The following is a 7,710-nucleotide window of genomic DNA, read 5'->3' on the forward strand; positions in this document are numbered from 1 at the left end:
TCATACCTATAATTTCAACTCTTAACTCACCTCAACTTTTAACCCTCAATACTCAACTCTCAATTTTCTCTCAACTCTCAACTCTCTCAAGCAAGTCAAGAAAATTCAAAGGAGATTCATCTTTTGAAAAAAGTCAAAGAAGATCACCCTTCTCTCTCCCCTCCAACTTTCTTTCTTCTTCCTGCACTCCCTTTCTCTACACTTTTGCACACACACCACAATGGTTTGAGTCATCAAATGACTTCTTTTTCAATAAGGGTGCCCTTAATGGCTTGAACCAACATCAAAGTTATTCAAACTTGAGAATACATATCGGACCTTTTCGATTCCTTTTTATTTTATTTTTATTTTAAAAAATGGACTGAATCCGCGATTACCACCAACGGTGGATGGAGTAGGGTGCCTAACACCTTCCCTACTCCATAAAATGGATCCCCTTATCTTGAATCAAAAGTTGGACCAAATGAGTCATATCTGTACGAAAGTCACTAAAATGCCAAAAATGACGTATTTTCAAAAAATGCAATCTTGGTGACTAGTCACACCCTTTTCTAAAATGAATGGTAGTGACTCCAACCCCCCCAAATGGTTGATATATTCAAAAATGAATAAATCATGTGTCCACAGCTTGGCAACTCCATTAGGGATTAGTAGGCTCTACCCTCGTGTCAACTCGACCCTTTTTTTAAAAAAAAAAATATTATTATTTACAAGTTAACATTGTTTGTTGTATTTGTTGTGTTTGTTGTTTACGTATGTTTCTTTTTATTTATTTATTTTCTTAGGTAAAATAGAAAATTTTGATTTTTTCTTTAGTTATCCGATTTTTTTTTGTCATTCGTGCATATCATCAAAAAAATAAAAAAAATTTGGGCTCAAACCAAAAATCATAGGCAATATACCTTTAGTTTGGACTAACAAACTTAAAAAAAAAAAGTTTGCCAAGTGGACAGCACAAATTAAACCGACTGTAACTTTTTGGTTTGATCTCCGATTAACCATTATAACATATCGATTTGGGGTATAACGAAATTTTCTTTCAAATGTGACACAGTCAGTAAGATTTTGACAAGTTAGAATCGGTTTTTGAGTCCGTTTACTATCATTTTCGCTAATATTTATTTTCTACTTCTTGTAAGGATACAAAATAAGATACAATATATATATATATATATATATATATATATAATATATTATATATATATATATATATATATATATATATATTATATATATATATATAAATAAATAATTTTTTATGGCCCAAGGTAAAAACCAGAGGCAATGTGCCTAAAAAAAAATTGCTCAGTTTGTTTCTTACGTCAATCTTGAAAACTTTTCTCTTAGACTTTATTTTTTTATTTTTTTGAGTTTTAAAGCTTCAAAAGATTAAACAGATCACTTTTCCGTTAAACTTAAGGCGTACCGCTCGCCATTTTTTGATTGATCAAAATAAAAATTCAAAGCGATCTTCGGTTGGACAAAAAAAAAGTCATTTTATGTTAGTTCATTCATTTTTAAAAAAAAATTATTAAAAAAAGTAAAAAAAAAATGGATTGGTCGATGCTTAACCATGGATATGCTATCTTTGTTGATTAATTATCTGAAAAGCCATGGTCTATATAGGTATATTTTAATGTGCTTAAATGTGGATGTGATGGATTTGGCCTTCTTTAATCTATGTGGCATCTATGTATTGATGGTTTGATTTGGCCCACGGGTCTATTCATCTGGAAAATGCCCCGGGCATACCCTATCCTACTTGCACACATCACTAGCATATTTATTTTATTGCATTGCACGCTTGCATGTCCCAAATAACCAACGTGGCACTAGTGCGTAGCCTGGTCTTCTCGGAGATGTGACATCATTCATGAAAATCACAACTCCAGTCACGTACCGTAAGGTATATAAAATTTGGGGCATCAGTACCGTTTGATTAGGTGATTTTGAAAGGTATATCAATGCACCCATACTGGGGTGACCTGAGTCTTTATCCTATTGTAAGCCACACAGTCACATGTCTTGATTGCCAACGTAGTACTATTACGTGATCAGTTCGCTTGCGGGATGCTAAAACCATTTATGAAAGCTACAACCCTAGATTCGTACCTATACGGTATACCGAAGTAATCTAAGTTCATCAATTGTACTTCTTGGTCAAAATCAGTACCTAAGCGAGATCCTACCTGTAGACACCCCATTTTTGCATCCGCCTGATTAATTAACTCGTCAACCTGATCACAATGATTCCCAATGATGGATGTTATTTCCATTACTTTATTTTGTTACCAGAAATGTTTCAGAAATCCGGATGAGGTATCTCGAACTGATAAAGCCTTAGAAATCACGCTACGCTAGGAAAATACGACTCTAGAAACATAGAAATCATCATCTTCCAGACCAAAAAAGAAGTTTCACGATAAAAATCACTAAAAATTGATCAAATTACCTAAATATCCCTAACATCAAAACAACCTTAGAGGCTACGTTACGATTAGGAAAATCCTTTCGAACACATAAAACAACAAATCGAAATCAAATAAATCATTTCACCAATTTTAATAGAATTTGACAAAATTACGAAAATGCCCCTCATAAAGTTCATGACCATTTCACACAAAAAATTTCATAAATAACACAAACTAATATTTCCATTGAATTTCTTACGAAAAATCGATTTTAAAACATCCTAGAACATTAAAAACCGACTTAAAACATGAAAAGTCCTCTCCGAGGGCAAAATGGTAATTTCATAATTTTCATAATTAAAATTTTCAAAATTAATAAATAAAACATCAAATAATTAAAGTGAAACATTAATGAAATTAATTTAAAATTTTGAACTAAAAAAAAAATCGATTAATCGGGCTCTTATAAAAAATTGTTGAGGGTTCGTGAGATATTTCTTTAAGGACCCCTCCATTTGGGGGTCCAAAGAATTAAAGATATAATAGAGGGGGGTTTTCCAAAAATTTAAAGTCAATCAAGCAAGACTAAAGTCAATGTATTAAAGTCAATCAAATAAGATCAAAAGTCAATAGAGTTCTAACTAAAATACAACTCTACCTAAAACAATTCTAATTAAAACACAACTCTACCTAAAACAATTCTAACTAAAATACAACTCTAAAAGAACTCTAATTAAACACTAACTCTATCTAAATCAACCTCTAAAAAAATCTATAAATAGAGGTCCTCACACCCTATTTTCGTATCAAATCATAAACTCTAAGAGAAGCAGGTCTAAAAACCCCCTAGCCTACCATAAACCCTAGTTTTGGAGCCCCAACTCCTTACCTAACATCCCTTCTTCGATTTTAGCCTAGAAAACACCTAAAAGTCCTTCGAAAACACCCAAAAACTCATAACAAACTTGAAGAATACAGATAAAAAAAAAGAGATACTTTGCCTCGAAGATTAGAAATCAAATCCGGAGACAGAACGAAGCAAGGAGTACGGTACAAGGAATAGTTTTTGTCGGATCTGAGGGAACAAGGTCTTTGCTATCGAAAAGGTATAATTTCTTACTTTTTTTTTATTATCTAGGTTTTTTTAACAATGTAACTTATTTGAAAAATTAGTAGAGACCGACTTTGGCCGGGCGGGGTTGGTGCCTAACACCTCCTAACCCTGTAATGTGATCCCCGAATTCAGTTTTTTTCTGTTCTAGATTAGCTATTTATCTGTTTAGAGTCATTGATCGGTTCCTAGACCGTAATAACTAGGTGGCGACTCCCAAACCTCAAGGGTCAAAAGCGGATCAGTGCACCCCGCAGATCGAGGGCGCTTTCAGTGGCGACTCCACTGAGGAATTTGAGGATCAAACTTGAAAAATCCCAAGAATGGGAGCATTGTTAAAAGTGACCTAGAATTTTTTTTTTTTTTTTTTAAATTTGTTTAACTGTTTATTTTATCTATTTGTTGGTTCTGTTTCGATTATTAATTATGCGTTTGGTATTTCGGCATTTTACTATCATGATTCAAATCGAGCATTATTTATTATTTTTATCCAATTAAGGGTCGTTTAGGGTGATCCCAAATAATGCAAAATTCCAAAAAGGTTATTAATGGATTAATGGTGGTTGAAGCGGGGAGATCACCGTTTTTTATTGGGCACGCGTTGGTTAAGCTTGGACATTTTTTTGATTAATGTTGATTAAGCGGGAAAATCCTTTGTTTAATTTTTGTAGGTGTGTGATAGTTTTTCTATTTTTTTTTTATTGTCGTTTTGTTTTGATGAAGAGACTGTGCTGTCCGTTGACAGCAAGAGAAACTACAAAAAAAATACATAAAAAGAAGTAAAGAAAAAAATTCGATGTGCTGTTGGTAACAGCAATGGATAAATAATGGGTGGTGTGCATTGAGAAAAAAGAAAGATCTTTTTTAAACTCCATTATTTTAAATAAGTTTTTTTCTTTTATTTCACTTTTCTTCTGTTAAACTCATCTTCTCCAACCGAACCAACGCAGAGACCGATCGATTTTGGTCTCCCAACCTAGTCAACGCTAATCAACTCGATCGGTTTCCTCCAATGGAGTGGTATAGAGCTTCAAATCGATGGCTCCTCCACAAATTTACCCAAATCTCATCGTCTTCAATGGGGACCGACTAGTTCAAACCAGAAATCGATCGGTTTAATCTCTCAAATCCAATCGGATCAAACCTCCATCCTGATCGATTCTCAGTTTCTCGCCAATACAGATACATAGATCAAACGATGGTCTCTCTTTCGTCTGTCGAAAGGAATCATAGAGTTTGTTATCAAAGTTTTTTTTCCAGATTAAGCTAAAGTGACGTTACCTGGAGAATTTAGAATCGAACGAAGGGGTTTTGGATTAGTATCTTAAGAGCTTTAAAGATCAAAACGATGTATCCAGCCTCTGTTTTTTTTCTGATTGGTTCGATTGGGGTTTGAAAGTTAAATTTGTTTTGAAATTCAACGTTCTGATTTGAAGTTCGTTTGTGTCTCTCTTTCCAATCTGAATTCGTTGAGGTATTTCTGCACTTTCGGAACGATCGGAAGCTCTTCTAATTCGGATTTCACTGGTCCCATGGGGTTGGACCTTGGAGAGATCGCATCAAAATCATTAATTCATGTTTCTGAACAATGTAAGGGAAGCGAGAAGAATGGTTTCATCTTCTTAATATTCTCTTAAGACCCACAATCCGATATTGACAGTGGCAAATCTCTGCCAGTTCGTAGACGACTGTAATCTTGCAACTTATCAAGTTGAAGATTGGACCAGTGGATCAACCCCGATCGAAAGATCTGAGTTTTTTTTATTTTTTTATTTTTTTTTATTTTTTTGAGTTCGGATTTGCATGGAGAAGGCCTCTAGTAGTGTTTTTTTCTGTGTGATTCTCACAATTCTAACGTGGACGTGCATACACTACTATGAATAATTCTTACGCGTATCACGAGAAAATCAGATCTATGATTATATGCGCGTCTCACATTAGATTTGTAAGAATAGTAATAGATACCCTTCGGTCATATCAGCATTTCCTCTACAAAAAAAAAAAAAAAAGTCAAGTTTAAAAAAAAAATTGAATTTCATTATTCATCATCTCGGCAATTTAACCCTCAATTCCATATTCTTCGGGAATTTTGATTAATTTAGGATCACCCAAAATAACCCTCGATTGGATCATAGATAATAAATTTGTGTGCCTTTTCAATGTTGATTCAAATTAATTAGTCTTTGAATTATATGCCCACATAATGTGCCATGATCTCTACGGATATATTTGTGATATATTTGCTTTCATCTTAATTTCGATGTGATGGGCTTTTATGTTATTTTCTTGATCAATATTCATTCGATATCCGTATGTTGTAATGGTTTTGATCGGACCCATGGGTCCATTTGTTTGAAAAAAGCCCCGGGCACACCCCACCCTGCTTTGCACACATCACATGCACGTTTACTGTTTTGCACACTTACACGTCCCATATAGCCAACGTGGCACTAGTGCATGGCCCGGTCTTTTCGGAGGTGCGACGTCATTCATGAAAACCACAACTCCAGTCACGTACCTTAGGGTATATCAAACTAGGGCATCAATACCGTCTGATCAGGTGATTCTGAGAGATATATTGATGCACCTAGCTTGGAGCGTCCTGAGCCTTTGACCTATTGTGAGCCATACAGTCACATGTCTCGTTTGCCAACTTAGTACTAGTACGTGGTCGATCCCCTCGTGGGATGCCAAACCATTTATGAAAGCTACAACTCTTGACTCGTACCCATAGGTATGTAAAAGATAATCTAAGTATATCAATTGCACTTCTTGATCAAAACCAGTACCTAATTAAGATCTTGCCCCGTTGTACCCTATTATACGAGGGGGATATACTATGTCTATTCTAGACGAGAGGTATTTAAGTGGGTCCTTGCTCAGCATTGTGCGCCACCTCTCAACTGGAGATCAAACTTGTTATTTTTGACTTCAGAGAAGTGAATTGCGGTTTTAGATTATCACATATACGGTATATCAAACCAAGTCACCATGTATCGAAAGGTATATATGTGTGTTTGGGCAAGGGTGGCCAGATAAAAATGCATTGCACGTAGTAAACTTAGAGTCTAGAAACCTTCCCAGTAGGTCACGACTCGAACTTATCGTGGGTGTTCTCGGGTTGTTTATTGAATGGAACTTTTGATTGATGAATGCATGTGAATGATGAGATCATAGTGTTTGATTGTCCTCAAGGATCAAAAATGTTATTTTTGGAAATTAAAATGGGTGCACCGACCCAATAAAGAATCCATTCTTTTTCAATACTGACCCAGTCCATCTCGATCCAACAATCATGATGGACCGGGCCATTTAAATCAAAATGGAAATTGAATTTTCAAAGAAGAAAAGGAAAATATTTCTAGAAAAGAGTGTTTTCCAAAAGAAGTGTTCTCTAGAAGAAATGTTTTCCAAGAAATAATATTTTCTAAAAAATGTTTTCTATAAGAACAAGATTCTCTGAAAGGAAAATATTGATATTTTACATGGACCTTGGAAGAGTATTAAAATACCCTTTTGTGTCAAACCAGGATGTTAGCCGTTGGCAATAACCTGATCGACCAATTAGTCAAAACAACCGTCCTAGGGATGCACCCTGTAGAGAAGATCAATTTTGGGAAATTCATATTAAGAAGTGCTCTCTACTTCCACGAATTTGAGATAGACTGGAACCTCTTACATGCTATGGCTAAGCGATGGAACCCCTATCTTCACATATTCCATATGGGGTATATGCATTTGTGCCCTACTCACGAGGATTATTGTGGCATCATGAGGATATCCACTTCAGGACCTCTAGTCAAGCCCTCATTGAAGACCGGATATTCTGTTGACCTCGCCACAGGACTGAACATTTCCAAGGAAGAAGCCAAGGCCTTAATCCATGACAGGAGATTGAACTTAGCACCTTTATTGGACCCGTATCGTTCCCGCAGTCATCCTATCAATGTAAAATCCGAAGCCTGGCAAGCCACTAGAGATTATCGATTATGCTTAGGAATCCTAGCCCAATACGTACTAACCTCTAATAGTGATGGTCAAACTATCCCTGAGTCCTTCATAGATATAGCCTTTCAACTCTCAAGGAAAGCCAACCCGGTACCGCTCATCCTAGCTGAAACTTTCTCAGGTTTAGATGCCATAAAAAATGGTGAGCGGGAAAGCTTAAAAGGAAGCCCCTACTTACTC

This window comes from Akebia trifoliata, unplaced genomic scaffold, assembly GCF_017979445.1.
Source record: "Akebia trifoliata isolate Shusen 1 unplaced genomic scaffold, ASM1797944v1 Contig00851, whole genome shotgun sequence".
Classification (NCBI taxonomy): Eukaryota; Viridiplantae; Streptophyta; class Magnoliopsida; order Ranunculales; family Lardizabalaceae; genus Akebia; species Akebia trifoliata.